Genomic DNA, 26,649 nt, shown 5'->3' on the forward strand with positions numbered 1-26,649 from the left:
AAGAGATGCATGTTTATTGTTGTTTTAACGTTGGATATGAAAGGCATTTAGACAATATTATCAAACATGATTCCGTTTCATGGTTGCTAAATTAGTGTTGATCAACATTTAACAATTGGCATACTTTTGTTTGTAATTTAGCCGTTGAAATACAGGTGCTAACCAAACATGTTAGATTTACCAGTGAAGAAAAGTAAAGTTCCCTTTAGGTTTTAGGAACCTCTCTTGCCAATGCTAAGAACTGCTTCAATTTTAGAAAAAGAAACTTCTGATTATCTTTGACACGTTTTAAAGGATTAGGAAAAAGATGAAAAGCAGCTTACGGCCATACCTCTCTGGTTCCGCCCGATCTCGTCTGATCTCGGAAGCTAAGCAGAGCAGGGCCTGGTTAGTACCTGGATGGAAGACCGCCTGGGAATCCCAGGTGCCGTAAGCTTTTTCACTTCTCTCTCTGAAAGCCGCCCAGCGCCGTAGCTTGTACACCTACACAATTGTAAAAAGTTGATCACATTGTAGAAGAGATGCAATAGGAAGAAGATGAAAGGTGGCTTACGTCCATACCATCGTCAGGCCATTTGAGGTGGCGGGGACTGCAATGGCCATCCACCGATTGGCTGGGACTCCTGGGCGGGTCTTCTCTAGTCCATCCAATTTTCGCCATAGGATGTCACAGCCTTCTTTGCATACCCTTATTTAACCCACACAAAGATGCCAACGGCAGGCGTGACATAATTTTTTGACGCATTATAAAGGATTAGGAAAAAGATAAAAAGCAGCTTACGGCCATACCTCTCTGGTTCCGCCCGATCTCGTCTGATCTCGGAAGCTAAGCAGACCAGGGCCTGGTTAGTACCTGGATGGAAGACCGCCTGGGAATCCCAGGTGCCGTAAGCTTTTTCACTTCTCTCTGAAAGCTGCAGAGCGCCGCAGATTGTACACCTACAAATTACAAAAAGTATATCACATTGTTGAAGAGATGCATGTTTATTGTTGTTTTAACGTTGGATATGAAAGGCATTTAGACAATATTATCCAAAATGATTCCGTTTCATGATTGCTAAATTAGTGTTGATCAACATTTACGATTGGCATACTATTGTTTGTAATTTAGCCGTTGAAATACAGGTGCTAACCCAACATGTTAGAATTGCCAGTGAAGAAAAGTAAAGTTACCTTCAGGCTTTAGGAACCTCTCTTGCCAATGCTAAGAACTGCTTCAATTTTAGAAAAAGAAACTTCTGATTATCTTTGACACGTTTTAAAGGATTAGGAAAAAGATGAAAAGCAGCTTACGGCCATACCTCTCTGGTTCCGCCCGATCTCGTCTGATCTCGGAAGCTAAGCAGAGCAGGGCCTGGTTAGTACCTGGATGGAAGACCGCCTGGGAATCCCAGGTGCCGTAAGCTTTTTCACTTCTCTCTCTGAAAGCCGCCCAGCGCCGTAGCTTGTACACCTACACAATTGTAAAAAGTTGATCACATTGTAGAAGAGATGCAATAGGAAGAAGATGAAAGGTGGCTTACGTCCATACCATCGTCAGGCCATTTGAGGTGGCGGGGACTGCAATGGCCATCCACTGATTGGCTGGGACTCCTGGGCGGGTCTTCTCTAGTCCATCCAATTTTCGCCATAGGATGTCACAGCCTTCTTTGCATACCCTTATTTAACCCACACAAAGATGCCAACGGCAGGCGTGACATAATTTTTTGACGCATTATAAAGGATTAGGAAAAAGATAAAAAGCAGCTTACGGCCATACCTCTCTGGTTCCGCCCGATCTCGTCTGATCTCGGAAGCTAAGCAGAGCAGGGCCTGGTTAGTACCTGGATGGAAGACCGCCTGGGAATCCCAGGTGCCGTAAGCTTTTTCACTTCTCTCTGAAAGCTGCAGAGCGCCGCAGATTGTACACCTACAAATTACAAAAAGTATATCACATTGTTGAAGAGATGCATGTTTATTGTTGTTTTAACGTTGGATATGAAAGGCATTTAGACAATATTATCCAAAATGATTCCGTTTCATGATTGCTAAATTAGTGTTGATCAACATTTACGATTGGCATACTATTGTTTGTAATTTAGCCGTTGAAATACAGGTGCTAACCCAACATGTTAGAATTGCCAGTGAAGAAAAGTAAAGTTACCTTCAGGCTTTAGGAACCTCTCTTGCCAATGCTAAGAACTGCTTCAATTTTAGAAAAAGAAACTTCTGATTATCTTTGACACGTTTTAAAGGATTAGGAAAAAGATGAAAAGCAGCTTACGGCCATACCTCTCTGGTTCCGCCCGATCTCGTCTGATCTCGGAAGCTAAGCAGAGCAGGGCCTGGTTAGTACCTGGATGGAAGACCGCCTGGGAATCCCAGGTGCCGTAAGCTTTTTCACTTCTCTCTCTGAAAGCCGCCCAGCGCCGTAGCTTGTACACCTACACAATTGTAAAAAGTTGATCACATTGTAGAAGAGATGCAATAGGAAGAAGATGAAAGGTGGCTTACGTCCATACCATCGTCAGGCCATTTGAGGTGGCGGGGACTGCAATGGCCATCCACCGATTGGCTGGGACTCCTGGGCGGGTCTTCTCTAGTCCATCCAATTTTCGCCATAGGATGTCACAGCCTTCTTTGCATACCCTTATTTAACCCACACAAAGATGCCAACGGCAGGCGTGACATAATTTTTTGACGCATTATAAAGGATTAGGAAAAAGATAAAAAGCAGCTTACGGCCATACCTCTCTGGTTCCGCCCGATCTCGTCTGATCTCGGAAGCTAAGCAGAGCAGGGCCTGGTTAGTACCTGGATGGAAGACCGCCTGGGAATCCCAGGTGCCGTAAGCTTTTTCACTTCTCTCTGAAAGCTGCAGAGCGCCGCAGATTGTACACCTACAAATTACAAAAAGTATATCACATTGTTGAAGAGATGCATGTTTATTGTTGTTTTAACGTTGGATATGAAAGGCATTTAGACAATATTATCAAACATGATTCCGTTTCATGGTTGCTAAATTAGTGTTGATCAACATTTAACAATTGGCATACTTTTGTTTGTAATTTAGCTGTTGAAATACAGGTGCTAACCAAACATGTTAGATTTACCAGTGAAGAAAAGTAAAGTTCCCTTTAGGTTTTAGGAACCTCTCTTGCCAATGCTAAGAACTGCTTCAATTTTAGAAAAAGAAACTTCTGATTATCTTTGACACGTTTTAAAGGATTAGGAAAAAGATGAAAAGCAGCTTACGGCCATACCTCTCTGGTTCCGCCCGATCTCGTCTGATCTCGGAAGCTAAGCAGAGCAGGGCCTGGTTAGTACCTGGATGGAAGACCGCCTGGGAATCCCAGGTGCCGTAAGCTTTTTCACTTCTCTCTCTGAAAGCCGCCCAGCGCCGTAGCTTGTACACCTACACAATTGTAAAAAGTTGATCACATTGTAGAAGAGATGCAATAGGAAGAAGATGAAAGGTGGCTTACGTCCATACCATCGTCAGGCCATTTGAGGTGGCGGGGACTGCAATGGCCATCCACCGATTGGCTGGGACTCCTGGGCGGGTCTTCTCTAGTCCATCCAATTTTCGCCATAGGATGTCACAGCCTTCTTTGCATACCCTTATTTAACCCACACAAAGATGCCAACGGCAGGCGTGACATAATTTTTTGACGCATTATAAAGGATTAGGAAAAAGATAAAAAGCAGCTTACGGCCATACCTCTCTGGTTCCGCCCGATCTCGTCTGATCTCGGAAGCTAAGCAGACCAGGGCCTGGTTAGTACCTGGATGGAAGACCGCCTGGGAATCCCAGGTGCCGTAAGCTTTTTCACTTCTCTCTGAAAGCTGCAGAGCGCCGCAGATTGTACACCTACAAATTACAAAAAGTATATCACATTGTTGAAGAGATGCATGTTTATTGTTGTTTTAACGTTGGATATGAAAGGCATTTAGACAATATTATCAAACATGATTCCGTTTCATGGTTGCTAAATTAGTGTTGATCAACATTTAACAATTGGCATACTTTTGTTTGTAATTTAGCCGTTGAAATACAGGTGCTAACCAAACATGTTAGATTTACCAGTGAAGAAAAGTAAAGTTCCCTTTAGGTTTTAGGAACCTCTCTTGCCAATGCTAAGAACTGCTTCAATTTTAGAAAAAGAAACTTCTGATTATCTTTGACACGTTTTAAAGGATTAGGAAAAAGATGAAAAGCAGCTTACGGCCATACCTCTCTGGTTCCGCCCGATCTCGTCTGATCTCGGAAGCTAAGCAGAGCAGGGCCTGGTTAGTACCTGGATGGAAGACCGCCTGGGAATCCCAGGTGCCGTAAGCTTTTTCACTTCTCTCTCTGAAAGCCGCCCAGCGCCGTAGCTTGTACACCTACACAATTGTAAAAAGTTGATCACATTGTAGAAGAGATGCAATAGGAAGAAGATGAAAGGTGGCTTACGTCCATACCATCGTCAGGCCATTTGAGGTGGCGGGGACTGCAATGGCCATCCACCGATTGGCTGGGACTCCTGGGCGGGTCTTCTCTAGTCCATCCAATTTTCGCCATAGGATGTCACAGCCTTCTTTGCATACCCTTATTTAACCCACACAAAGATGCCAACGGCAGGCGTGACATAATTTTTTGACGCATTATAAAGGATTAGGAAAAAGATAAAAAGCAGCTTACGGCCATACCTCTCTGGTTCCGCCCGATCTCGTCTGATCTCGGAAGCTAAGCAGACCAGGGCCTGGTTAGTACCTGGATGGAAGACCGCCTGGGAATCCCAGGTGCCGTAAGCTTTTTCACTTCTCTCTGAAAGCTGCAGAGCGCCGCAGATTGTACACCTACAAATTACAAAAAGTATATCACATTGTTGAAGAGATGCATGTTTATTGTTGTTTTAACGTTGGATATGAAAGGCATTTAGACAATATTATCAAACATGATTCCGTTTCATGGTTGCTAAATTAGTGTTGATCAACATTTAACAATTGGCATACTTTTGTTTGTAATTTAGCCGTTGAAATACAGGTGCTAACCAAACATGTTAGATTTACCAGTGAAGAAAAGTAAAGTTCCCTTTAGGTTTTAGGAACCTCTCTTGCCAATGCTAAGAACTGCTTCAATTTTAGAAAAAGAAACTTCTGATTATCTTTGACACGTTTTAAAGGATTAGGAAAAAGATGAAAAGCAGCTTACGGCCATACCTCTCTGGTTCCGCCCGATCTCGTCTGATCTCGGAAGCTAAGCAGAGCAGGGCCTGGTTAGTACCTGGATGGAAGACCGCCTGGGAATCCCAGGTGCCGTAAGCTTTTTCACTTCTCTCTCTGAAAGCCGCCCAGCGCCGTAGCTTGTACACCTACACAATTGTAAAAAGTTGATCACATTGTAGAAGAGATGCAATAGGAAGAAGATGAAAGGTGGCTTACGTCCATACCATCGTCAGGCCATTTGAGGTGGCGGGGACTGCAATGGCCATCCACCGATTGGCTGGGACTCCTGGGCGGGTCTTCTCTAGTCCATCCAATTTTCGCCATAGGATGTCACAGCCTTCTTTGCATACCCTTATTTAACCCACACAAAGATGGCAACGGCAGGCGTGACATAATTTTTTGACGCATTATAAAGGATTAGGAAAAAGATAAAAAGCAGCTTACGGCCATACCTCTCTGGTTCCGCCCGATCTCGTCTGATCTCGGAAGCTAAGCAGACCAGGGCCTGGTTAGTACCTGGATGGAAGACCGCCTGGGAATCCCAGGTGCCGTAAGCTTTTTCACTTCTCTCTGAAAGCTGCAGAGCGCCGCAGATTGTACACCTACAAATTACAAAAAGTATATCACATTGTTGAAGAGATGCATGTTTATTGTTGTTTTAACGTTGGATATGAAAGGCATTTAGACAATATTATCAAACATGATTCCGTTTCATGGTTGCTAAATTAGTGTTGATCAACATTTAACAATTGGCATACTTTTGTTTGTAATTTAGCCGTTGAAATACAGGTGCTAACCAAACATGTTAGATTTACCAGTGAAGAAAAGTAAAGTTCCCTTTAGGTTTTAGGAACCTCTCTTGCCAATGCTAAGAACTGCTTCAATTTTAGAAAAAGAAACTTCTGATTATCTTTGACACGTTTTAAAGGATTAGGAAAAAGATGAAAAGCAGCTTACGGCCATACCTCTCTGGTTCCGCCCGATCTCGTCTGATCTCGGAAGCTAAGCAGAGCAGGGCCTGGTTAGTACCTGGATGGAAGACCGCCTGGGAATCCCAGGTGCCGTAAGCTTTTTCACTTCTCTCTCTGAAAGCCGCCCAGCGCCGTAGCTTGTACACCTACACAATTGTAAAAAGTTGATCACATTGTAGAAGAGATGCAATAGGAAGAAGATGAAAGGTGGCTTACGTCCATACCATCGTCAGGCCATTTGAGGTGGCGGGGACTGCAATGGCCATCCACCGATTGGCTGGGACTCCTGGGCGGGTCTTCTCTAGTCCATCCAATTTTCGCCATAGGATGTCACAGCCTTCTTTGCATACCCTTATTTAACCCACACAAAGATGCCAACGGCAGGCGTGACATAATTTTTTGACGCATTATAAAGGATTAGGAAAAAGATAAAAAGCAGCTTACGGCCATACCTCTCTGGTTCCGCCCGATCTCGTCTGATCTCGGAAGCTAAGCAGACCAGGGCCTGGTTAGTACCTGGATGGAAGACCGCCTGGGAATCCCAGGTGCCGTAAGCTTTTTCACTTCTCTCTGAAAGCTGCAGAGCGCCGCAGATTGTACACCTACAAATTACAAAAAGTATATCACATTGTTGAAGAGATGCATGTTTATTGTTGTTTTAACGTTGGATATGAAAGGCATTTAGACAATATTATCAAACATGATTCCGTTTCATGGTTGCTAAATTAGTGTTGATCAACATTTAACAATTGGCATACTTTTGTTTGTAATTTAGCCGTTGAAATACAGGTGCTAACCAAACATGTTAGATTTACCAGTGAAGAAAAGTAAAGTTCCCTTTAGGTTTTAGGAACCTCTCTTGCCAATGCTAAGAACTGCTTCAATTTTAGAAAAAGAAACTTCTGATTATCTTTGACACGTTTTAAAGGATTAGGAAAAAGATGAAAAGCAGCTTACGGCCATACCTCTCTGGTTCCGCCCGATCTCGTCTGATCTCGGAAGCTAAGCAGAGCAGGGCCTGGTTAGTACCTGGATGGAAGACCGCCTGGGAATCCCAGGTGCCGTAAGCTTTTTCACTTCTCTCTCCGAAAGCCGCCCAGCGCCGTAGCTTGTACACCTACACAATTGTAAAAAGTTGATCACATTGTAGAAGAGATGCAATAGGAAGAAGATGAAAGGTGGCTTACGTCCATACCATCGTCAGGCCATTTGAGGTGGCGGGGACTGCAATGGCCATCCACCGATTGGCTGGGACTCCTGGGCGGGTCTTCTCTAGTCCATCCAATTTTCGCCATAGGATGTCACAGCCTTCTTTGCATACCCTTATTTAACCCACACAAAGATGGCAACGGCAGGCGTGACATAATTTTTTGACGCATTATAAAGGATTAGGAAAAAGATAAAAAGCAGCTTACGGCCATACCTCTCTGGTTCCGCCCGATCTCGTCTGATCTCGGAAGCTAAGCAGACCAGGGCCTGGTTAGTACCTGGATGGAAGACCGCCTGGGAATCCCAGGTGCCGTAAGCTTTTTCACTTCTCTCTGAAAGCTGCAGAGCGCCGCAGATTGTACACCTACAAATTACAAAAAGTATATCACATTGTTGAAGAGATGCATGTTTATTGTTGTTTTAACGTTGGATATGAAAGGCATTTAGACAATATTATCAAACATGATTCCGTTTCATGGTTGCTAAATTAGTGTTGATCAACATTTAACAATTGGCATACTTTTGTTTGTAATTTAGCCGTTGAAATACAGGTGCTAACCAAACATGTTAGATTTACCAGTGAAGAAAAGTAAAGTTCCCTTTAGGTTTTAGGAACCTCTCTTGCCAATGCTAAGAACTGCTTCAATTTTAGAAAAAGAAACTTCTGATTATCTTTGACACGTTTTAAAGGATTAGGAAAAAGATGAAAAGCAGCTTACGGCCATACCTCTCTGGTTCCGCCCGATCTCGTCTGATCTCGGAAGCTAAGCAGAGCAGGGCCTGGTTAGTACCTGGATGGAAGACCGCCTGGGAATCCCAGGTGCCGTAAGCTTTTTCACTTCTCTCTCTGAAAGCCGCCCAGCGCCGTAGCTTGTACACCTACACAATTGTAAAAAGTTGATCACATTGTAGAAGAGATGCAATAGGAAGAAGATGAAAGGTGGCTTACGTCCATACCATCGTCAGGCCATTTGAGGTGGCGGGGACTGCAATGGCCATCCACCGATTGGCTGGGACTCCTGGGCGGGTCTTCTCTAGTCCATCCAATTTTCGCCATAGGATGTCACAGCCTTCTTTGCATACCCTTATTTAACCCACACAAAGATGCCAACGGCAGGCGTGACATAATTTTTTGACGCATTATAAAGGATTAGGAAAAAGATAAAAAGCAGCTTACGGCCATACCTCTCTGGTTCCGCCCGATCTCGTCTGATCTCGGAAGCTAAGCAGACCAGGGCCTGGTTAGTACCTGGATGGAAGACCGCCTGGGAATCCCAGGTGCCGTAAGCTTTTTCACTTCTCTCTGAAAGCTGCAGAGCGCCGCAGATTGTACACCTACAAATTACAAAAAGTATATCACATTGTTGAAGAGATGCATGTTTATTGTTGTTTTAACGTTGGATATGAAAGGCATTTAGACAATATTATCAAACATGATTCCGTTTCATGGTTGCTAAATTAGTGTTGATCAACATTTAACAATTGGCATACTTTTGTTTGTAATTTAGCCGTTGAAATACAGGTGCTAACCAAACATGTTAGATTTACCAGTGAAGAAAAGTAAAGTTCCCTTTAGGTTTTAGGAACCTCTCTTGCCAATGCTAAGAACTGCTTCAATTTTAGAAAAAGAAACTTCTGATTATCTTTGACACGTTTTAAAGGATTAGGAAAAAGATGAAAAGCAGCTTACGGCCATACCTCTCTGGTTCCGCCCGATCTCGTCTGATCTCGGAAGCTAAGCAGAGCAGGGCCTGGTTAGTACCTGGATGGAAGACCGCCTGGGAATCCCAGGTGCCGTAAGCTTTTTCACTTCTCTCTCTGAAAGCCGCCCAGCGCCGTAGCTTGTACACCTACACAATTGTAAAAAGTTGATCACATTGTAGAAGAGATGCAATAGGAAGAAGATGAAAGGTGGCTTACGTCCATACCATCGTCAGGCCATTTGAGGTGGCGGGGACTGCAATGGCCATCCACCGATTGGCTGGGACTCCTGGGCGGGTCTTCTCTAGTCCATCCAATTTTCGCCATAGGATGTCACAGCCTTCTTTGCATACCCTTATTTAACCCACACAAAGATGCCAACGGCAGGCGTGACATAATTTTTTGACGCATTATAAAGGATTAGGAAAAAGATAAAAAGCAGCTTACGGCCATACCTCTCTGGTTCCGCCCGATCTCGTCTGATCTCGGAAGCTAAGCAGACCAGGGCCTGGTTAGTACCTGGATGGAAGACCGCCTGGGAATCCCAGGTGCCGTAAGCTTTTTCACTTCTCTCTGAAAGCTGCAGAGCGCCGCAGATTGTACACCTACAAATTACAAAAAGTATATCACATTGTTGAAGAGATGCATGTTTATTGTTGTTTTAACGTTGGATATGAAAGGCATTTAGACAATATTATCAAACATGATTCCGTTTCATGGTTGCTAAATTAGTGTTGATCAACATTTAACAATTGGCATACTTTTGTTTGTAATTTAGCCGTTGAAATACAGGTGCTAACCAAACATGTTAGATTTACCAGTGAAGAAAAGTAAAGTTCCCTTTAGGTTTTAGGAACCTCTCTTGCCAATGCTAAGAACTGCTTCAATTTTAGAAAAAGAAACTTCTGATTATCTTTGACACGTTTTAAAGGATTAGGAAAAAGATGAAAAGCAGCTTACGGCCATACCTCTCTGGTTCCGCCCGATCTCGTCTGATCTCGGAAGCTAAGCAGAGCAGGGCCTGGTTAGTACCTGGATGGAAGACCGCCTGGGAATCCCAGGTGCCGTAAGCTTTTTCACTTCTCTCTCTGAAAGCCGCCCAGCGCCGTAGCTTGTACACCTACACAATTGTAAAAAGTTGATCACATTGTAGAAGAGATGCAATAGGAAGAAGATGAAAGGTGGCTTACGTCCATACCATCGTCAGGCCATTTGAGGTGGCGGGGACTGCAATGGCCATCCACCGATTGGCTGGGACTCCTGGGCGGGTCTTCTCTAGTCCATCCAATTTTCGCCATAGGATGTCACAGCCTTCTTTGCATACCCTTATTTAACCCACACAAAGATGCCAACGGCAGGCGTGACATAATTTTTTGACGCATTATAAAGGATTAGGAAAAAGATAAAAAGCAGCTTACGGCCATACCTCTCTGGTTCCGCCCGATCTCGTCTGATCTCGGAAGCTAAGCAGACCAGGGCCTGGTTAGTACCTGGATGGAAGACCGCCTGGGAATCCCAGGTGCCGTAAGCTTTTTCACTTCTCTCTGAAAGCTGCAGAGCGCCGCAGATTGTACACCTACAAATTACAAAAAGTATATCACATTGTTGAAGAGATGCATGTTTATTGTTGTTTTAACGTTGGATATGAAAGGCATTTAGACAATATTATCAAACATGATTCCGTTTCATGGTTGCTAAATTAGTGTTGATCAACATTTAACAATTGGCATACTTTTGTTTGTAATTTAGCCGTTGAAATACAGGTGCTAACCAAACATGTTAGATTTACCAGTGAAGAAAAGTAAAGTTCCCTTTAGGTTTTAGGAACCTCTCTTGCCAATGCTAAGAACTGCTTCAATTTTAGAAAAAGAAACTTCTGATTATCTTTGACACGTTTTAAAGGATTAGGAAAAAGATGAAAAGCAGCTTACGGCCATACCTCTCTGGTTCCGCCCGATCTCGTCTGATCTCGGAAGCTAAGCAGAGCAGGGCCTGGTTAGTACCTGGATGGAAGACCGCCTGGGAATCCCAGGTGCCGTAAGCTTTTTCACTTCTCTCTCTGAAAGCCGCCCAGCGCCGTAGCTTGTACACCTACACAATTGTAAAAAGTTGATCACATTGTAGAAGAGATGCAATAGGAAGAAGATGAAAGGTGGCTTACGTCCATACCATCGTCAGGCCATTTGAGGTGGCGGGGACTGCAATGGCCATCCACCGATTGGCTGGGACTCCTGGGCGGGTCTTCTCTAGTCCATCCAATTTTCGCCATAGGATGTCACAGCCTTCTTTGCATACCCTTATTTAACCCACACAAAGATGCCAACGGCAGGCGTGACATAATTTTTTGACGCATTATAAAGGATTAGGAAAAAGATAAAAAGCAGCTTACGGCCATACCTCTCTGGTTCCGCCCGATCTCGTCTGATCTCGGAAGCTAAGCAGACCAGGGCCTGGTTAGTACCTGGATGGAAGACCGCCTGGGAATCCCAGGTGCCGTAAGCTTTTTCACTTCTCTCTGAAAGCTGCAGAGCGCCGCAGATTGTACACCTACAAATTACAAAAAGTATATCACATTGTTGAAGAGATGCATGTTTATTGTTGTTTTAACGTTGGATATGAAAGGCATTTAGACAATATTATCAAACATGATTCCGTTTCATGGTTGCTAAATTAGTGTTGATCAACATTTAACAATTGGCATACTTTTGTTTGTAATTTAGCCGTTGAAATACAGGTGCTAACCAAACATGTTAGATTTACCAGTGAAGAAAAGTAAAGTTCCCTTTAGGTTTTAGGAACCTCTCTTGCCAATGCTAAGAACTGCTTCAATTTTAGAAAAAGAAACTTCTGATTATCTTTGACACGTTTTAAAGGATTAGGAAAAAGATGAAAAGCAGCTTACGGCCATACCTCTCTGGTTCCGCCCGATCTCGTCTGATCTCGGAAGCTAAGCAGAGCAGGGCCTGGTTAGTACCTGGATGGAAGACCGCCTGGGAATCCCAGGTGCCGTAAGCTTTTTCACTTCTCTCTCTGAAAGCCGCCCAGCGCCGTAGCTTGTACACCTACACAATTGTAAAAAGTTGATCACATTGTAGAAGAGATGCAATAGGAAGAAGATGAAAGGTGGCTTACGTCCATACCATCGTCAGGCCATTTGAGGTGGCGGGGACTGCAATGGCCATCCACCGATTGGCTGGGACTCCTGGGCGGGTCTTCTCTAGTCCATCCAATTTTCGCCATAGGATGTCACAGCCTTCTTTGCATACCCTTATTTAACCCACACAAAGATGCCAACGGCAGGCGTGACATAATTTTTTGACGCATTATAAAGGATTAGGAAAAAGATAAAAAGCAGCTTACGGCCATACCTCTCTGGTTCCGCCCGATCTCGTCTGATCTCGGAAGCTAAGCAGACCAGGGCCTGGTTAGTACCTGGATGGAAGACCGCCTGGGAATCCCAGGTGCCGTAAGCTTTTTCACTTCTCTCTGAAAGCTGCAGAGCGCCGCAGATTGTACACCTACAAATTACAAAAAGTATATCACATTGTTGAAGAGATGCATGTTTATTGTTGTTTTAACGTTGGATATGAAAGGCATTTAGACAATATTATCAAACATGATTCCGTTTCATGGTTGCTAAATTAGTGTTGATCAACATTTAACAATTGGCATACTTTTGTTTGTAATTTAGCCGTTGAAATACAGGTGCTAACCAAACATGTTAGATTTACCAGTGAAGAAAAGTAAAGTTCCCTTTAGGTTTTAGGAACCTCTCTTGCCAATGCTAAGAACTGCTTCAATTTTAGAAAAAGAAACTTCTGATTATCTTTGACACGTTTTAAAGGATTAGGAAAAAGATGAAAAGCAGCTTACGGCCATACCTCTCTGGTTCCGCCCGATCTCGTCTGATCTCGGAAGCTAAGCAGAGCAGGGCCTGGTTAGTACCTGGATGGAAGACCGCCTGGGAATCCCAGGTGCCGTAAGCTTTTTCACTTCTCTCTCTGAAAGCCGCCCAGCGCCGTAGCTTGTACACCTACACAATTGTAAAAAGTTGATCACATTGTAGAAGAGATGCAATAGGAAGAAGATGAAAGGTGGCTTACGTCCATACCATCGTCAGGCCATTTGAGGTGGCGGGGACTGCAATGGCCATCCACCGATTGGCTGGGACTCCTGGGCGGGTCTTCTCTAGTCCATCCAATTTTCGCCATAGGATGTCACAGCCTTCTTTGCATACCCTTATTTAACCCACACAAAGATGCCAACGGCAGGCGTGACATAATTTTTTGACGCATTATAAAGGATTAGGAAAAAGATAAAAAGCAGCTTACGGCCATACCTCTCTGGTTCCGCCCGATCTCGTCTGATCTCGGAAGCTAAGCAGACCAGGGCCTGGTTAGTACCTGGATGGAAGACCGCCTGGGAATCCCAGGTGCCGTAAGCTTTTTCACTTCTCTCTGAAAGCTGCAGAGCGCCGCAGATTGTACACCTACAAATTACAAAAAGTATATCACATTGTTGAAGAGATGCATGTTTATTGTTGTTTTAACGTTGGATATGAAAGGCATTTAGACAATATTATCAAACATGATTCCGTTTCATGGTTGCTAAATTAGTGTTGATCAACATTTAACAATTGGCATACTTTTGTTTGTAATTTAGCCGTTGAAATACAGGTGCTAACCAAACATGTTAGATTTACCAGTGAAGAAAAGTAAAGTTCCCTTTAGGTTTTAGGAACCTCTCTTGCCAATGCTAAGAACTGCTTCAATTTTAGAAAAAGAAACTTCTGATTATCTTTGACACGTTTTAAAGGATTAGGAAAAAGATGAAAAGCAGCTTACGGCCATACCTCTCTGGTTCCGCCCGATCTCGTCTGATCTCGGAAGCTAAGCAGAGCAGGGCCTGGTTAGTACCTGGATGGAAGACCGCCTGGGAATCCCAGGTGCCGTAAGCTTTTTCACTTCTCTCTCCGAAAGCCGCCCAGCGCCGTAGCTTGTACACCTACACAATTGTAAAAAGTTGATCACATTGTAGAAGAGATGCAATAGGAAGAAGATGAAAGGTGGCTTACGTCCATACCATCGTCAGGCCATTTGAGGTGGCGGGGACTGCAATGGCCATCCACCGATTGGCTGGGACTCCTGGGCGGGTCTTCTCTAGTCCATCCAATTTTCGCCATAGGATGTCACAGCCTTCTTTGCATACCCTTATTTAACCCACACAAAGATGGCAACGGCAGGCGTGACATAATTTTTTGACGCATTATAAAGGATTAGGAAAAAGATAAAAAGCAGCTTACGGCCATACCTCTCTGGTTCCGCCCGATCTCGTCTGATCTCGGAAGCTAAGCAGACCAGGGCCTGGTTAGTACCTGGATGGAAGACCGCCTGGGAATCCCAGGTGCCGTAAGCTTTTTCACTTCTCTCTGAAAGCTGCAGAGCGCCGCAGATTGTACACCTACAAATTACAAAAAGTATATCACATTGTTGAAGAGATGCATGTTTATTGTTGTTTTAACGTTGGATATGAAAGGCATTTAGACAATATTATCAAACATGATTCCGTTTCATGGTTGCTAAATTAGTGTTGATCAACATTTAACAATTGGCATACTTTTGTTTGTAATTTAGCCGTTGAAATACAGGTGCTAACCAAACATGTTAGATTTACCAGTGAAGAAAAGTAAAGTTCCCTTTAGGTTTTAGGAACCTCTCTTGCCAATGCTAAGAACTGCTTCAATTTTAGAAAAAGAAACTTCTGATTATCTTTGACACGTTTTAAAGGATTAGGAAAAAGATGAAAAGCAGCTTACGGCCATACCTCTCTGGTTCCGCCCGATCTCGTCTGATCTCGGAAGCTAAGCAGAGCAGGGCCTGGTTAGTACCTGGATGGAAGACCGCCTGGGAATCCCAGGTGCCGTAAGCTTTTTCACTTCTCTCTCTGAAAGCCGCCCAGCGCCGTAGCTTGTACACCTACACAATTGTAAAAAGTTGATCACATTGTAGAAGAGATGCAATAGGAAGAAGATGAAAGGTGGCTTACGTCCATACCATCGTCAGGCCATTTGAGGTGGCGGGGACTGCAATGGCCATCCACCGATTGGCTGGGACTCCTGGGCGGGTCTTCTCTAGTCCATCCAATTTTCGCCATAGGATGTCACAGCCTTCTTTGCATACCCTTATTTAACCCACACAAAGATGCCAACGGCAGGCGTGACATAATTTTTTGACGCATTATAAAGGATTAGGAAAAAGATAAAAAGCAGCTTACGGCCATACCTCTCTGGTTCCGCCCGATCTCGTCTGATCTCGGAAGCTAAGCAGACCAGGGCCTGGTTAGTACCTGGATGGAAGACCGCCTGGGAATCCCAGGTGCCGTAAGCTTTTTCACTTCTCTCTGAAAGCTGCAGAGCGCCGCAGATTGTACACCTACAAATTACAAAAAGTATATCACATTGTTGAAGAGATGCATGTTTATTGTTGTTTTAACGTTGGATATGAAAGGCATTTAGACAATATTATCAAACATGATTCCGTTTCATGGTTGCTAAATTAGTGTTGATCAACATTTAACAATTGGCATACTTTTGTTTGTAATTTAGCCGTTGAAATACAGGTGCTAACCAAACATGTTAGATTTACCAGTGAAGAAAAGTAAAGTTCCCTTTAGGTTTTAGGAACCTCTCTTGCCAATGCTAAGAACTGCTTCAATTTTAGAAAAAGAAACTTCTGATTATCTTTGACACGTTTTAAAGGATTAGGAAAAAGATGAAAAGCAGCTTACGGCCATACCTCTCTGGTTCCGCCCGATCTCGTCTGATCTCGGAAGCTAAGCAGAGCAGGGCCTGGTTAGTACCTGGATGGAAGACCGCCTGGGAATCCCAGGTGCCGTAAGCTTTTTCACTTCTCTCTCTGAAAGCCGCCCAGCGCCGTAGCTTGTACACCTACACAATTGTAAAAAGTTGATCACATTGTAGAAGAGATGCAATAGGAAGAAGATGAAAGGTGGCTTACGTCCATACCATCGTCAGGCCATTTGAGGTGGCGGGGACTGCAATGGCCATCCACCGATTGGCTGGGACTCCTGGGCGGGTCTTCTCTAGTCCATCCAATTTTCGCCATAGGATGTCACAGCCTTCTTTGCATACCCTTATTTAACCCACACAAAGATGCCAACGGCAGGCGTGACATAATTTTTTGACGCATTATAAAGGATTAGGAAAAAGATAAAAAGCAGCTTACGGCCATACCTCTCTGGTTCCGCCCGATCTCGTCTGATCTCGGAAGCTAAGCAGACCAGGGCCTGGTTAGTACCTGGATGGAAGACCGCCTGGGAATCCCAGGTGCCGTAAGCTTTTTCACTTCTCTCTGAAAGCTGCAGAGCGCCGCAGATTGTACACCTACAAATTACAAAAAGTATATCACATTGTTGAAGAGATGCATGTTTATTGTTGTTTTAACGTTGGATATGAAAGGCATTTAGACAATATTATCAAACATGATTCCGTTTCATGGTTGCTAAATTAGTGTTGATCAACATTTAACAATTGGCATACTTTTGTTTGTAATTTAGCCGTTGAAATACAGGTGCTAACCAAACATGTTAGATTTACCAGTGAAGAAAAGTAAAGTTCCCTTTAGGTTTTAGGAACCTCTCTTGCCAATGCTAAGAACTGCTTCAATTTTAGAAAAAGAAACTTCTGATTATCTTTGACACGTTTTAAAGGATTAGGAAAAAGATGAAAAGCAGCTTACGGCCATACCTCTCTGGTTCCGCCCGATCTCGTCTGATCTCGGAAGCTAAGCAGAGCAGGGCCTGGTTAGTACCTGGATGGAAGACCGCCTGGGAATCCCAGGTGCCGTAAGCTTTTTCACTTCTCTCTCTGAAAGCCGCCCAGCGCCGTAGCTTGTACACCTACACAATTGTAAAAAGTTGATCACATTGTAGAAGAGATGCAATAGGAAGAAGATGAAAGGTGGCTTACGTCCATACCATCGTCAGGCCATTTGAGGTGGCGGGGACTGCAATGGCCATCCACCGATTGGCTGGGACTCCTGGGCGGGTCTTCTCTAGTCCATCCAATTTTCGCCATAGGATGTCACAGCCTTCTTTGCATACCCTTATTTAACCCACACAAAGATGCCAACGGCAGGCGTGACATAATTTTTTGACGCATTATAAAGGATTAGGAAAAAGATAAAAAGCAGCTTACGGCCATACCTCTCTGGTTCCGCCCGATCTCGTCTGATCTCGGAAGCTAAGCAGACCAGGGCCTGGTTAGTACCTGGATGGAAGACCGCCTGGGAATCCCAGGTGCCGTAAGCTTTTTCACTTCTCTCTGAAAGCTGCAGAGCGCCGCAGATTGTACACCTACAAATTACAAAAAGTATATCACATTGTTGAAGAGATGCATGTTTATTGTTGTTTTAACGTTGGATATGAAAGGCATTTAGACAATATTATCAAACATGATTCCGTTTCATGGTTGCTAAATTAGTGTTGATCAACATTTAACAATTGGCATACTTTTGTTTGTAATTTAGCCGTTGAAATACAGGTGCTAACCAAACATGTTAGATTTACCAGTGAAGAAAAGTAAAGTTCCCTTTAGGTTTTAGGAACCTCTCTTGCCAATGCTAAGAACTGCTTCAATTTTAGAAAAAGAAACTTCTGATTATCTTTGACACGTTTTAAAGGATTAGGAAAAAGATGAAAAGCAGCTTACGGCCATACCTCTCTGGTTCCGCCCGATCTCGTCTGATCTCGGAAGCTAAGCAGAGCAGGGCCTGGTTAGTACCTGGATGGAAGACCGCCTGGGAATCCCAGGTGCCGTAAGCTTTTTCACTTCTCTCTCTGAAAGCCGCCCAGCGCCGTAGCTTGTACACCTACACAATTGTAAAAAGTTGATCACATTGTAGAAGAGATGCAATAGGAAGAAGATGAAAGGTGGCTTACGTCCATACCATCGTCAGGCCATTTGAGGTGGCGGGGACTGCAATGGCCATCCACCGATTGGCTGGGACTCCTGGGCGGGTCTTCTCTAGTCCATCCAATTTTCGCCATAGGATGTCACAGCCTTCTTTGCATACCCTTATTTAACCCACACAAAGATGCCAACGGCAGGCGTGACATAATTTTTTGACGCATTATAAAGGATTAGGAAAAAGATAAAAAGCAGCTTACGGCCATACCTCTCTGGTTCCGCCCGATCTCGTCTGATCTCGGAAGCTAAGCAGACCAGGGCCTGGTTAGTACCTGGATGGAAGACCGCCTGGGAATCCCAGGTGCCGTAAGCTTTTTCACTTCTCTCTGAAAGCTGCAGAGCGCCGCAGATTGTACACCTACAAATTACAAAAAGTATATCACATTGTTGAAGAGATGCATGTTTATTGTTGTTTTAACGTTGGATATGAAAGGCATTTAGACAATATTATCAAACATGATTCCGTTTCATGGTTGCTAAATTAGTGTTGATCAACATTTAACAATTGGCATACTTTTGTTTGTAATTTAGCCGTTGAAATACAGGTGCTAACCAAACATGTTAGATTTACCAGTGAAGAAAAGTAAAGTTCCCTTTAGGTTTTAGGAACCTCTCTTGCCAATGCTAAGAACTGCTTCAATTTTAGAAAAAGAAACTTCTGATTATCTTTGACACGTTTTAAAGGATTAGGAAAAAGATGAAAAGCAGCTTACGGCCATACCTCTCTGGTTCCGCCCGATCTCGTCTGATCTCGGAAGCTAAGCAGAGCAGGGCCTGGTTAGTACCTGGATGGAAGACCGCCTGGGAATCCCAGGTGCCGTAAGCTTTTTCACTTCTCTCTCTGAAAGCCGCCCAGCGCCGTAGCTTGTACACCTACACAATTGTAAAAAGTTGATCACATTGTAGAAGAGATGCAATAGGAAGAAGATGAAAGGTGGCTTACGTCCATACCATCGTCAGGCCATTTGAGGTGGCGGGGACTGCAATGGCCATCCACCGATTGGCTGGGACTCCTGGGCGGGTCTTCTCTAGTCCATCCAATTTTCGCCATAGGATGTCACAGCCTTCTTTGCATACCCTTATTTAACCCACACAAAGATGGCAACGGCAGGCGTGACATAATTTTTTGACGCATTATAAAGGATTAGGAAAAAGATAAAAAGCAGCTTACGGCCATACCTCTCTGGTTCCGCCCGATCTCGTCTGATCTCGGAAGCTAAGCAGACCAGGGCCTGGTTAGTACCTGGATGGAAGACCGCCTGGGAATCCCAGGTGCCGTAAGCTTTTTCACTTCTCTCTGAAAGCTGCAGAGCGCCGCAGATTGTACACCTACAAATTACAAAAAGTATATCACATTGTTGAAGAGATGCATGTTTATTGTTGTTTTAACGTTGGATATGAAAGGCATTTAGACAATATTATCAAACATGATTCCGTTTCATGGTTGCTAAATTAGTGTTGATCAACATTTAACAATTGGCATACTTTTGTTTGTAATTTAGCCGTTGAAATACAGGTGCTAACCAAACATGTTAGATTTACCAGTGAAGAAAAGTAAAGTTCCCTTTAGGTTTTAGGAACCTCTCTTGCCAATGCTAAGAACTGCTTCAATTTTAGAAAAAGAAACTTCTGATTATCTTTGACACGTTTTAAAGGATTAGGAAAAAGATGAAAAGCAGCTTACGGCCATACCTCTCTGGTTCCGCCCGATCTCGTCTGATCTCGGAAGCTAAGCAGAGCAGGGCCTGGTTAGTACCTGGATGGAAGACCGCCTGGGAATCCCAGGTGCCGTAAGCTTTTTCACTTCTCTCTCTGAAAGCCGCCCAGCGCCGTAGCTTGTACACCTACACAATTGTAAAAAGTTGATCACATTGTAGAAGAGATGCAATAGGAAGAAGATGAAAGGTGGCTTACGTCCATACCATCGTCAGGCCATTTGAGGTGGCGGGGACTGCAATGGCCATCCACCGATTGGCTGGGACTCCTGGGCGGGTCTTCTCTAGTCCATCCAATTTTCGCCATAGGATGTCACAGCCTTCTTTGCATACCCTTATTTAACCCACACAAAGATGCCAACGGCAGGCGTGACATAATTTTTTGACGCATTATAAAGGATTAGGAAAAAGATAAAAAGCAGCTTACGGCCATACCTCTCTGGTTCCGCCCGATCTCGTCTGATCTCGGAAGCTAAGCAGACCAGGGCCTGGTTAGTACCTGGATGGAAGACCGCCTGGGAATCCCAGGTGCCGTAAGCTTTTTCACTTCTCTCTGAAAGCTGCAGAGCGCCGCAGATTGTACACCTACAAATTACAAAAAGTATATCACATTGTTGAAGAGATGCATGTTTATTGTTGTTTTAACGTTGGATATGAAAGGCATTTAGACAATATTATCAAACATGATTCCGTTTCATGGTTGCTAAATTAGTGTTGATCAACATTTAACAATTGGCATACTTTTGTTTGTAATTTAGCCGTTGAAATACAGGTGCTAACCAAACATGTTAGATTTACCAGTGAAGAAAAGTAAAGTTCCCTTTAGGTTTTAGGAACCTCTCTTGCCAATGCTAAGAACTGCTTCAATTTTAGAAAAAGAAACTTCTGATTATCTTTGACACGTTTTAAAGGATTAGGAAAAAGATGAAAAGCAGCTTACGGCCATACCTCTCTGGTTCCGCCCGATCTCGTCTGATCTCGGAAGCTAAGCAGAGCAGGGCCTGGTTAGTACCTGGATGGAAGACCGCCTGGGAATCCCAGGTGCCGTAAGCTTTTTCACTTCTCTCTCTGAAAGCCGCCCAGCGCCGTAGCTTGTACACCTACACAATTGTAAAAAGTTGATCACATTGTAGAAGAGATGCAATAGGAAGAAGATGAAAGGTGGCTTACGTCCATACCATCGTCAGGCCATTTGAGGTGGCGGGGACTGCAATGGCCATCCACCGATTGGCTGGGACTCCTGGGCGGGTCTTCTCTAGTCCATCCAATTTTCGCCATAGGATGTCACAGCCTTCTTTGCATACCCTTATTTAACCCACACAAAGATGCCAACGGCAGGCGTGACATAATTTTTTGACGCATTATAAAGGATTAGGAAAAAGATAAAAAGCAGCTTACGGCCATACCTCTCTGGTTCCGCCCGATCTCGTCTGATCTCGGAAGCTAAGCAGAGCAGGGCCTGGTTAGTACCTGGATGGAAGACCGCCTGGGAATCCCAGGTGCCGTAAGCTTTTTCACTTCTCTCTGAAAGCTGCAGAGCGCCGCAGATTGTACACCTACAAATTACAAAAAGAATATCACATTGTTGAAGAGATGCATGTTTAGTGTTGTTTTAACGTTGGATATGAAAGGTAATTAGACAATATTATCCAAAATGATTCCGTTTCATGATTGCTAAATTAGTGTTGATCAACATTTACGATTGGCATACTATTGTTTGTAATTTAGCCGTTGAAATACAGGTGCTAACCCAACATGTTAGAATTGCCAGTGAAGAAAAGTAAAGTTACCTTCAGGCTTTAGGAACCTCTCTTGCCAATGCTAAGAACTGCTTCAATTTTAGAAAAAGAAACTTCTGATTATCTTTGACACGTTTTAAAGGATTAGGAAAAAGATGAAAAGCAGCTTACGGCCATACCTCTCTGGTTCCGCCCGATCTCGTCTGATCTCGGAAGCTAAGCAGAGCAGGGCCTGGTTAGTACCTGGATGGAAGACCGCCTGGGAATCCCAGGTGCCGTAAGCTTTTTCACTTCTCTCTCTGAAAGCCGCCCAGCGCCGTAAATTGTACACCTGCACAATTGTAAAAAAAAATTCACATTGTAGAAGAGATGCAATAGGAAGAAGATGAAAGGTGGCTTACGTCCATACTATCGTCAGGCCATTTGAGGTGGCGGGGACTGCAATGGCCATTCACCGATTGGCTGGGACCCCTGGGCGGGTCTTCTCTAGTCCATCCAATTTTCGGCATGGGATGTCACAGCCTTCTTTGCATACCCTTATTTAACCCACACAAAGATGCCAACGGCAGGCGTGTCATAATTCATTGACGCATTATAAAGGATTAGGAAAAAGATAAAAAGCAGCTTACGGCCATACCTCTCTGGTTCCGCCCGATCTCGTCTGATCTCGGAAGCTAAGCAGAGCAGGGCCTGGTTAGTACCTGGATGGAAGACCGCCTGGGAATCCCAGGTGCCGTAAGCTTTTTCACTTCTCTCTCTGAAAGCCGCCCAGCTCCGTAGATTGTACACCTACACAATTGTAAAAAAAAATGTCACATTGTAGAAGAGATGCAATAGGAAGAAGATGAAAGGTGGCTTACGTCCATACCATCGTCAGGCCATTTGAGGTGGCGGGGACTGCAATGGCCATTCACCGATTGGCTGGGACCCCTGGGCGGGTCTTCTCTAGTCCATCCAATTTTCGGCATGGGATGTCACAGCCTTCTTTGCATACCCTTATTTAACCCACACAAAGATGCCAACGGCAGGCGTGTCATAATTCATTGACGCATTATAAAGGATTAGGAAAAAGATAAAAAGCAGCTTACGGCCATACCTCTCTGGTTCCGCCCGATCTCGTCTGATCTCGGAAGCTAAGCAGACCAGGGCCTGGTTAGTAACTGGATGGAAGACCGCCTGGGAATCCCAGGTGCCGTAAGCTTTTTCACTTCTCTCTGAAAGCTGCAGAGCGCCGCAGATTGTACACCTACAAATTACAAAAAGTATATCACATTGTTGAAGAGATGCATGTTTATTGTTGTTTTAACGTTGGATATGAAAGGCATTTAGACAATATTATCAAACATGATTCCGTTTCATGGTTGCTAAATTAGTGTTGATCAACATTTAACAATTGGCATACTTTTGTTTGTAATTTAGCCGTTGAAATACAGGTGCTAACCAAACATGTTAGATTTACCAGTGAAGAAAAGTAAAGTTCCCTTTAGGTTTTAGGAACCTCTCTTGCCAATGCTAAGAACTGCTTCAATTTTAGAAAAAGAAACTTCTGATTATCTTTGACACGTTTTAAAGGATTAGGAAAAAGATGAAAAGCAGCTTACGGCCATACCTCTCTGGTTCCGCCCGATCTCGTCTGATCTCGGAAGCTAAGCAGAGCAGGGCCTGGTTAGTACCTGGATGGAAGACCGCCTGGGAATCCCAGGTGCCGTAAGCTTTTTCACTTCTCTCTCTGAAAGCCGCCCAGCGCCGTAGCTTGTACACCTACACAATTGTAAAAAGTTGATCACATTGTAGAAGAGATGCAATAGGAAGAAGATGAAAGGTGGCTTACGTCCATACCATCGTCAGGCCATTTGAGGTGGCGGGGACTGCAATGGCCATCCACCGATTGGCTGGGACTCCTGGGCGGGTCTTCTCTAGTCCATCCAATTTTCGCCATAGGATGTCACAGCCTTCTTTGCATACCCTTATTTAACCCACACAAAGATGCCAACGGCAGGCGTGACATAATTTTTTGACGCATTATAAAGGATTAGGAAAAAGATAAAAAGCAGCTTACGGCCATACCTCTCTGGTTCCGCCCGATCTCGTCTGATCTCGGAAGCTAAGCAGACCAGGGCCTGGTTAGTACCTGGATGGAAGACCGCCTGGGAATCCCAGGTGCCGTAAGCTTTTTCACTTCTCTCTGAAAGCTGCAGAGCGCCGCAGATTGTACACCTACAAATTACAAAAAGTATATCACATTGTTGAAGAGATGCATGTTTATTGTTGTTTTAACGTTGGATATGAAAGGCATTTAGACAATATTATCAAACATGATTCCGTTTCATGGTTGCTAAATTAGTGTTGATCAACATTTAACAATTGGCATACTTTTGTTTGTAATTTAGCCGTTGAAATACAGGTGCTAACCAAACATGTTAGATTTACCAGTGAAGAAAAGTAAAGTTCCCTTTAGGTTTTAGGAACCTCTCTTGCCAATGCTAAGAACTGCTTCAATTTTAGAAAAAGAAACTTCTGATTATCTTTGACACGTTTTAAAGGATTAGGAAAAAGATGAAAAGCAGCTTACGGCCATACCTCTCTGGTTCCGCCCGATCTCGTCTGATCTCGGAAGCTAAGCAGAGCAGGGCCTGGTTAGTACCTGGATGGAAGACCGCCTGGGAATCCCAGGTGCCGTAAGCTTTTTCACTTCTCTCTCTGAAAGCCGCCCAGCGCCGTAGCTTGTACACCTACACAATTGTAAAAAGTTGATCACATTGTAGAAGAGATGCAATAGGAAGAAGATGAAAGGTGGCTTACGTCCATACCATCGTCAGGCCATTTGAGGTGGCGGGGACTGCAATGGCCATCCACCGATTGGCTGGGACTCCTGGGCGGGTCTTCTCTAGTCCATCCAATTTTCGCCATAGGATGTCACAGCCTTCTTTGCATACCCTTATTTAACCCACACAAAGATGGCAACGGCAGGCGTGACATAATTTTTTGACGCATTATAAAGGATTAGGAAAAAGATAAAAAGCAGCTTACGGCCATACCTCTCTGGTTCCGCCCGATCTCGTCTGATCTCGGAAGCTAAGCAGACCAGGGCCTGGTTAGTACCTGGATGGAAGACCGCCTGGGAATCCCAGGTGCCGTAAGCTTTTTCACTTCTCTCTGAAAGCTGCAGAGCGCCGCAGATTGTACACCTACAAATTACAAAAAGTATATCACATTGTTGAAGAGATGCATGTTTATTGTTGTTTTAACGTTGGATATGAAAGGCATTTAGACAATATTATCAAACATGATTCCGTTTCATGGTTGCTAAATTAGTGTTGATCAACATTTAACAATTGGCATACTTTTGTTTGTAATTTAGCCGTTGAAATACAGGTGCTAACCAAACATGTTAGATTTACCAGTGAAGAAAAGTAAAGTTCCCTTTAGGTTTTAGGAACCTCTCTTGCCAATGCTAAGAACTGCTTCAATTTTAGAAAAAGAAACTTCTGATTATCTTTGACACGTTTTAAAGGATTAGGAAAAAGATGAAAAGCAGCTTACGGCCATACCTCTCTGGTTCCGCCCGATCTCGTCTGATCTCGGAAGCTAAGCAGAGCAGGGCCTGGTTAGTACCTGGATGGAAGACCGCCTGGGAATCCCAGGTGCCGTAAGCTTTTTCACTTCTCTCTCCGAAAGCCGCCCAGCGCCGTAGCTTGTACACCTACACAATTGTAAAAAGTTGATCACATTGTAGAAGAGATGCAATAGGAAGAAGATGAAAGGTGGCTTACGTCCATACCATCGTCAGGCCATTTGAGGTGGCGGGGACTGCAATGGCCATCCACCGATTGGCTGGGACTCCTGGGCGGGTCTTCTCTAGTCCATCCAATTTTCGCCATAGGATGTCACAGCCTTCTTTGCATACCCTTATTTAACCCACACAAAGATGCCAACGGCAGGCGTGACATAATTTTTTGACGCATTATAAAGGATTAGGAAAAAGATAAAAAGCAGCTTACGGCCATACCTCTCTGGTTCCGCCCGATCTCGTCTGATCTCGGAAGCTAAGCAGACCAGGGCCTGGTTAGTACCTGGATGGAAGACCGCCTGGGAATCCCAGGTGCCGTAAGCTTTTTCACTTCTCTCTGAAAGCTGCAGAGCGCCGCAGATTGTACACCTACAAATTACAAAAAGTATATCACATTGTTGAAGAGATGCATGTTTATTGTTGTTTTAACGTTGGATATGAAAGGCATTTAGACAATATTATCAAACATGATTCCGTTTCATGGTTGCTAAATTAGTGTTGATCAACATTTAACAATTGGCATACTTTTGTTTGTAATTTAGCCGTTGAAATACAGGTGCTAACCAAACATGTTAGATTTACCAGTGAAGAAAAGTAAAGTTCCCTTTAGGTTTTAGGAACCTCTCTTGCCAATGCTAAGAACTGCTTCAATTTTAGAAAAAGAAACTTCTGATTATCTTTGACACGTTTTAAAGGATTAGGAAAAAGATGAAAAGCAGCTTACGGCCATACCTCTCTGGTTCCGCCCGATCTCGTCTGATCTCGGAAGCTAAGCAGAGCAGGGCCTGGTTAGTACCTGGATGGAAGACCGCCTGGGAATCCCAGGTGCCGTAAGCTTTTTCACTTCTCTCTCTGAAAGCCGCCCAGCGCCGTAGCTTGTACACCTACACAATTGTAAAAAGTTGATCACATTGTAGAAGAGATGCAATAGGAAGAAGATGAAAGGTGGCTTACGTCCATACCATCGTCAGGCCATTTGAGGTGGCGGGGACTGCAATGGCCATCCACCGATTGGCTGGGACTCCTGGGCGGGTCTTCTCTAGTCCATCCAATTTTCGCCATAGGATGTCACAGCCTTCTTTGCATACCCTTATTTAACCCACACAAAGATGCCAACGGCAGGCGTGACATAATTTTTTGACGCATTATAAAGGATTAGGAAAAAGATAAAAAGCAGCTTACGGCCATACCTCTCTGGTTCCGCCCGATCTCGTCTGATCTCGGAAGCTAAGCAGAGCAGGGCCTGGTTAGTACCTGGATGGAAGACCGCCTGGGAATCCCAGGTGCCGTAAGCTTTTTCACTTCTCTCTGAAAGCTGCAGAGCGCCGCAGATTGTACACCTACAAAT

The 26,649-nt window shown here is 44.1% G+C and overlaps 55 non-coding genes across 55 annotated transcripts; all 55 read left to right on the forward strand.

Moving 5' to 3' along the window:
- The first annotated feature begins 317 nt into the window (after positions 1–317).
- Positions 318–436, forward strand: LOC134118415 (5S ribosomal RNA). Its single transcript, XR_009949973.1, has one exon. It is a non-coding gene; the product is annotated as a 5S ribosomal RNA (ribosomal RNA).
- Positions 437–775: 339 nt separating this feature from the next.
- On the forward strand, positions 776–894 carry LOC134118996 (5S ribosomal RNA). Its single transcript, XR_009950557.1, has one exon. It is a non-coding gene; the product is annotated as a 5S ribosomal RNA (ribosomal RNA).
- A 393-nt stretch (positions 895–1,287) lies between these two features.
- Positions 1,288–1,406, forward strand: LOC134118416 (5S ribosomal RNA). The gene has a single exon (XR_009949974.1). It is a non-coding gene; the product is annotated as a 5S ribosomal RNA (ribosomal RNA).
- Positions 1,407–1,745: 339 nt separating this feature from the next.
- On the forward strand, positions 1,746–1,864 carry LOC134118417 (5S ribosomal RNA). The gene has a single exon (XR_009949975.1). It is a non-coding gene; the product is annotated as a 5S ribosomal RNA (ribosomal RNA).
- A 393-nt stretch (positions 1,865–2,257) lies between these two features.
- On the forward strand, positions 2,258–2,376 carry LOC134118418 (5S ribosomal RNA). The gene has a single exon (XR_009949976.1). It is a non-coding gene; the product is annotated as a 5S ribosomal RNA (ribosomal RNA).
- A 339-nt stretch (positions 2,377–2,715) lies between these two features.
- LOC134118419 (5S ribosomal RNA) lies at positions 2,716–2,834 on the forward strand. The gene has a single exon (XR_009949977.1). It is a non-coding gene; the product is annotated as a 5S ribosomal RNA (ribosomal RNA).
- A 394-nt stretch (positions 2,835–3,228) lies between these two features.
- Positions 3,229–3,347, forward strand: LOC134118420 (5S ribosomal RNA). Its single transcript, XR_009949978.1, has one exon. It is a non-coding gene; the product is annotated as a 5S ribosomal RNA (ribosomal RNA).
- Positions 3,348–3,686: 339 nt separating this feature from the next.
- Positions 3,687–3,805, forward strand: LOC134118997 (5S ribosomal RNA). The gene has a single exon (XR_009950558.1). It is a non-coding gene; the product is annotated as a 5S ribosomal RNA (ribosomal RNA).
- Positions 3,806–4,199: 394 nt separating this feature from the next.
- LOC134118421 (5S ribosomal RNA) lies at positions 4,200–4,318 on the forward strand. Its single transcript, XR_009949979.1, has one exon. It is a non-coding gene; the product is annotated as a 5S ribosomal RNA (ribosomal RNA).
- Positions 4,319–4,657: 339 nt separating this feature from the next.
- On the forward strand, positions 4,658–4,776 carry LOC134118998 (5S ribosomal RNA). The gene has a single exon (XR_009950559.1). It is a non-coding gene; the product is annotated as a 5S ribosomal RNA (ribosomal RNA).
- A 394-nt stretch (positions 4,777–5,170) lies between these two features.
- On the forward strand, positions 5,171–5,289 carry LOC134118422 (5S ribosomal RNA). The gene has a single exon (XR_009949980.1). It is a non-coding gene; the product is annotated as a 5S ribosomal RNA (ribosomal RNA).
- A 339-nt stretch (positions 5,290–5,628) lies between these two features.
- LOC134118999 (5S ribosomal RNA) lies at positions 5,629–5,747 on the forward strand. Its single transcript, XR_009950560.1, has one exon. It is a non-coding gene; the product is annotated as a 5S ribosomal RNA (ribosomal RNA).
- Positions 5,748–6,141: 394 nt separating this feature from the next.
- On the forward strand, positions 6,142–6,260 carry LOC134118424 (5S ribosomal RNA). The gene has a single exon (XR_009949982.1). It is a non-coding gene; the product is annotated as a 5S ribosomal RNA (ribosomal RNA).
- A 339-nt stretch (positions 6,261–6,599) lies between these two features.
- On the forward strand, positions 6,600–6,718 carry LOC134119000 (5S ribosomal RNA). The gene has a single exon (XR_009950561.1). It is a non-coding gene; the product is annotated as a 5S ribosomal RNA (ribosomal RNA).
- A 394-nt stretch (positions 6,719–7,112) lies between these two features.
- On the forward strand, positions 7,113–7,231 carry LOC134118425 (5S ribosomal RNA). The gene has a single exon (XR_009949983.1). It is a non-coding gene; the product is annotated as a 5S ribosomal RNA (ribosomal RNA).
- A 339-nt stretch (positions 7,232–7,570) lies between these two features.
- Positions 7,571–7,689, forward strand: LOC134119001 (5S ribosomal RNA). The gene has a single exon (XR_009950562.1). It is a non-coding gene; the product is annotated as a 5S ribosomal RNA (ribosomal RNA).
- A 394-nt stretch (positions 7,690–8,083) lies between these two features.
- LOC134118426 (5S ribosomal RNA) lies at positions 8,084–8,202 on the forward strand. The gene has a single exon (XR_009949984.1). It is a non-coding gene; the product is annotated as a 5S ribosomal RNA (ribosomal RNA).
- Positions 8,203–8,541: 339 nt separating this feature from the next.
- Positions 8,542–8,660, forward strand: LOC134119002 (5S ribosomal RNA). The gene has a single exon (XR_009950563.1). It is a non-coding gene; the product is annotated as a 5S ribosomal RNA (ribosomal RNA).
- A 394-nt stretch (positions 8,661–9,054) lies between these two features.
- Positions 9,055–9,173, forward strand: LOC134118427 (5S ribosomal RNA). The gene has a single exon (XR_009949985.1). It is a non-coding gene; the product is annotated as a 5S ribosomal RNA (ribosomal RNA).
- A 339-nt stretch (positions 9,174–9,512) lies between these two features.
- LOC134119003 (5S ribosomal RNA) lies at positions 9,513–9,631 on the forward strand. Its single transcript, XR_009950564.1, has one exon. It is a non-coding gene; the product is annotated as a 5S ribosomal RNA (ribosomal RNA).
- A 394-nt stretch (positions 9,632–10,025) lies between these two features.
- On the forward strand, positions 10,026–10,144 carry LOC134118428 (5S ribosomal RNA). The gene has a single exon (XR_009949986.1). It is a non-coding gene; the product is annotated as a 5S ribosomal RNA (ribosomal RNA).
- A 339-nt stretch (positions 10,145–10,483) lies between these two features.
- On the forward strand, positions 10,484–10,602 carry LOC134119004 (5S ribosomal RNA). Its single transcript, XR_009950565.1, has one exon. It is a non-coding gene; the product is annotated as a 5S ribosomal RNA (ribosomal RNA).
- Positions 10,603–10,996: 394 nt separating this feature from the next.
- Positions 10,997–11,115, forward strand: LOC134118429 (5S ribosomal RNA). Its single transcript, XR_009949987.1, has one exon. It is a non-coding gene; the product is annotated as a 5S ribosomal RNA (ribosomal RNA).
- Positions 11,116–11,454: 339 nt separating this feature from the next.
- Positions 11,455–11,573, forward strand: LOC134119006 (5S ribosomal RNA). The gene has a single exon (XR_009950567.1). It is a non-coding gene; the product is annotated as a 5S ribosomal RNA (ribosomal RNA).
- A 394-nt stretch (positions 11,574–11,967) lies between these two features.
- Positions 11,968–12,086, forward strand: LOC134118430 (5S ribosomal RNA). The gene has a single exon (XR_009949988.1). It is a non-coding gene; the product is annotated as a 5S ribosomal RNA (ribosomal RNA).
- Positions 12,087–12,425: 339 nt separating this feature from the next.
- On the forward strand, positions 12,426–12,544 carry LOC134119007 (5S ribosomal RNA). The gene has a single exon (XR_009950568.1). It is a non-coding gene; the product is annotated as a 5S ribosomal RNA (ribosomal RNA).
- Positions 12,545–12,938: 394 nt separating this feature from the next.
- On the forward strand, positions 12,939–13,057 carry LOC134118431 (5S ribosomal RNA). The gene has a single exon (XR_009949989.1). It is a non-coding gene; the product is annotated as a 5S ribosomal RNA (ribosomal RNA).
- Positions 13,058–13,396: 339 nt separating this feature from the next.
- LOC134119008 (5S ribosomal RNA) lies at positions 13,397–13,515 on the forward strand. The gene has a single exon (XR_009950569.1). It is a non-coding gene; the product is annotated as a 5S ribosomal RNA (ribosomal RNA).
- Positions 13,516–13,909: 394 nt separating this feature from the next.
- LOC134118432 (5S ribosomal RNA) lies at positions 13,910–14,028 on the forward strand. The gene has a single exon (XR_009949990.1). It is a non-coding gene; the product is annotated as a 5S ribosomal RNA (ribosomal RNA).
- A 339-nt stretch (positions 14,029–14,367) lies between these two features.
- LOC134119009 (5S ribosomal RNA) lies at positions 14,368–14,486 on the forward strand. The gene has a single exon (XR_009950570.1). It is a non-coding gene; the product is annotated as a 5S ribosomal RNA (ribosomal RNA).
- Positions 14,487–14,880: 394 nt separating this feature from the next.
- LOC134118433 (5S ribosomal RNA) lies at positions 14,881–14,999 on the forward strand. The gene has a single exon (XR_009949991.1). It is a non-coding gene; the product is annotated as a 5S ribosomal RNA (ribosomal RNA).
- Positions 15,000–15,338: 339 nt separating this feature from the next.
- Positions 15,339–15,457, forward strand: LOC134119010 (5S ribosomal RNA). The gene has a single exon (XR_009950571.1). It is a non-coding gene; the product is annotated as a 5S ribosomal RNA (ribosomal RNA).
- A 394-nt stretch (positions 15,458–15,851) lies between these two features.
- LOC134118435 (5S ribosomal RNA) lies at positions 15,852–15,970 on the forward strand. The gene has a single exon (XR_009949993.1). It is a non-coding gene; the product is annotated as a 5S ribosomal RNA (ribosomal RNA).
- Positions 15,971–16,309: 339 nt separating this feature from the next.
- On the forward strand, positions 16,310–16,428 carry LOC134119012 (5S ribosomal RNA). Its single transcript, XR_009950573.1, has one exon. It is a non-coding gene; the product is annotated as a 5S ribosomal RNA (ribosomal RNA).
- A 394-nt stretch (positions 16,429–16,822) lies between these two features.
- Positions 16,823–16,941, forward strand: LOC134118436 (5S ribosomal RNA). Its single transcript, XR_009949994.1, has one exon. It is a non-coding gene; the product is annotated as a 5S ribosomal RNA (ribosomal RNA).
- A 339-nt stretch (positions 16,942–17,280) lies between these two features.
- LOC134119013 (5S ribosomal RNA) lies at positions 17,281–17,399 on the forward strand. Its single transcript, XR_009950574.1, has one exon. It is a non-coding gene; the product is annotated as a 5S ribosomal RNA (ribosomal RNA).
- Positions 17,400–17,793: 394 nt separating this feature from the next.
- LOC134118437 (5S ribosomal RNA) lies at positions 17,794–17,912 on the forward strand. Its single transcript, XR_009949995.1, has one exon. It is a non-coding gene; the product is annotated as a 5S ribosomal RNA (ribosomal RNA).
- Positions 17,913–18,251: 339 nt separating this feature from the next.
- LOC134119014 (5S ribosomal RNA) lies at positions 18,252–18,370 on the forward strand. The gene has a single exon (XR_009950575.1). It is a non-coding gene; the product is annotated as a 5S ribosomal RNA (ribosomal RNA).
- A 394-nt stretch (positions 18,371–18,764) lies between these two features.
- On the forward strand, positions 18,765–18,883 carry LOC134118438 (5S ribosomal RNA). The gene has a single exon (XR_009949996.1). It is a non-coding gene; the product is annotated as a 5S ribosomal RNA (ribosomal RNA).
- Positions 18,884–19,222: 339 nt separating this feature from the next.
- LOC134119015 (5S ribosomal RNA) lies at positions 19,223–19,341 on the forward strand. The gene has a single exon (XR_009950576.1). It is a non-coding gene; the product is annotated as a 5S ribosomal RNA (ribosomal RNA).
- Positions 19,342–19,735: 394 nt separating this feature from the next.
- Positions 19,736–19,854, forward strand: LOC134118439 (5S ribosomal RNA). The gene has a single exon (XR_009949997.1). It is a non-coding gene; the product is annotated as a 5S ribosomal RNA (ribosomal RNA).
- A 339-nt stretch (positions 19,855–20,193) lies between these two features.
- On the forward strand, positions 20,194–20,312 carry LOC134119016 (5S ribosomal RNA). Its single transcript, XR_009950577.1, has one exon. It is a non-coding gene; the product is annotated as a 5S ribosomal RNA (ribosomal RNA).
- A 394-nt stretch (positions 20,313–20,706) lies between these two features.
- LOC134118440 (5S ribosomal RNA) lies at positions 20,707–20,825 on the forward strand. Its single transcript, XR_009949998.1, has one exon. It is a non-coding gene; the product is annotated as a 5S ribosomal RNA (ribosomal RNA).
- A 339-nt stretch (positions 20,826–21,164) lies between these two features.
- LOC134118441 (5S ribosomal RNA) lies at positions 21,165–21,283 on the forward strand. Its single transcript, XR_009949999.1, has one exon. It is a non-coding gene; the product is annotated as a 5S ribosomal RNA (ribosomal RNA).
- A 393-nt stretch (positions 21,284–21,676) lies between these two features.
- LOC134118442 (5S ribosomal RNA) lies at positions 21,677–21,795 on the forward strand. Its single transcript, XR_009950000.1, has one exon. It is a non-coding gene; the product is annotated as a 5S ribosomal RNA (ribosomal RNA).
- Positions 21,796–22,134: 339 nt separating this feature from the next.
- On the forward strand, positions 22,135–22,253 carry LOC134118443 (5S ribosomal RNA). The gene has a single exon (XR_009950001.1). It is a non-coding gene; the product is annotated as a 5S ribosomal RNA (ribosomal RNA).
- A 340-nt stretch (positions 22,254–22,593) lies between these two features.
- On the forward strand, positions 22,594–22,712 carry LOC134119151 (5S ribosomal RNA). Its single transcript, XR_009950713.1, has one exon. It is a non-coding gene; the product is annotated as a 5S ribosomal RNA (ribosomal RNA).
- Positions 22,713–23,106: 394 nt separating this feature from the next.
- Positions 23,107–23,225, forward strand: LOC134118444 (5S ribosomal RNA). Its single transcript, XR_009950002.1, has one exon. It is a non-coding gene; the product is annotated as a 5S ribosomal RNA (ribosomal RNA).
- Positions 23,226–23,564: 339 nt separating this feature from the next.
- Positions 23,565–23,683, forward strand: LOC134119018 (5S ribosomal RNA). The gene has a single exon (XR_009950579.1). It is a non-coding gene; the product is annotated as a 5S ribosomal RNA (ribosomal RNA).
- Positions 23,684–24,077: 394 nt separating this feature from the next.
- Positions 24,078–24,196, forward strand: LOC134118446 (5S ribosomal RNA). The gene has a single exon (XR_009950004.1). It is a non-coding gene; the product is annotated as a 5S ribosomal RNA (ribosomal RNA).
- A 339-nt stretch (positions 24,197–24,535) lies between these two features.
- LOC134119019 (5S ribosomal RNA) lies at positions 24,536–24,654 on the forward strand. Its single transcript, XR_009950580.1, has one exon. It is a non-coding gene; the product is annotated as a 5S ribosomal RNA (ribosomal RNA).
- A 394-nt stretch (positions 24,655–25,048) lies between these two features.
- LOC134118447 (5S ribosomal RNA) lies at positions 25,049–25,167 on the forward strand. The gene has a single exon (XR_009950005.1). It is a non-coding gene; the product is annotated as a 5S ribosomal RNA (ribosomal RNA).
- Positions 25,168–25,506: 339 nt separating this feature from the next.
- On the forward strand, positions 25,507–25,625 carry LOC134119020 (5S ribosomal RNA). The gene has a single exon (XR_009950581.1). It is a non-coding gene; the product is annotated as a 5S ribosomal RNA (ribosomal RNA).
- Positions 25,626–26,019: 394 nt separating this feature from the next.
- On the forward strand, positions 26,020–26,138 carry LOC134118448 (5S ribosomal RNA). Its single transcript, XR_009950006.1, has one exon. It is a non-coding gene; the product is annotated as a 5S ribosomal RNA (ribosomal RNA).
- Positions 26,139–26,477: 339 nt separating this feature from the next.
- Positions 26,478–26,596, forward strand: LOC134118449 (5S ribosomal RNA). Its single transcript, XR_009950007.1, has one exon. It is a non-coding gene; the product is annotated as a 5S ribosomal RNA (ribosomal RNA).
- The last annotated feature ends 53 nt before the right edge of the window (positions 26,597–26,649 follow it).

Source organism: Pungitius pungitius, unplaced genomic scaffold (assembly GCF_949316345.1).
Source record: "Pungitius pungitius unplaced genomic scaffold, fPunPun2.1 scaffold_24, whole genome shotgun sequence".
NCBI lineage: Eukaryota > Metazoa > Chordata > Actinopteri > Perciformes > Gasterosteidae > Pungitius > Pungitius pungitius.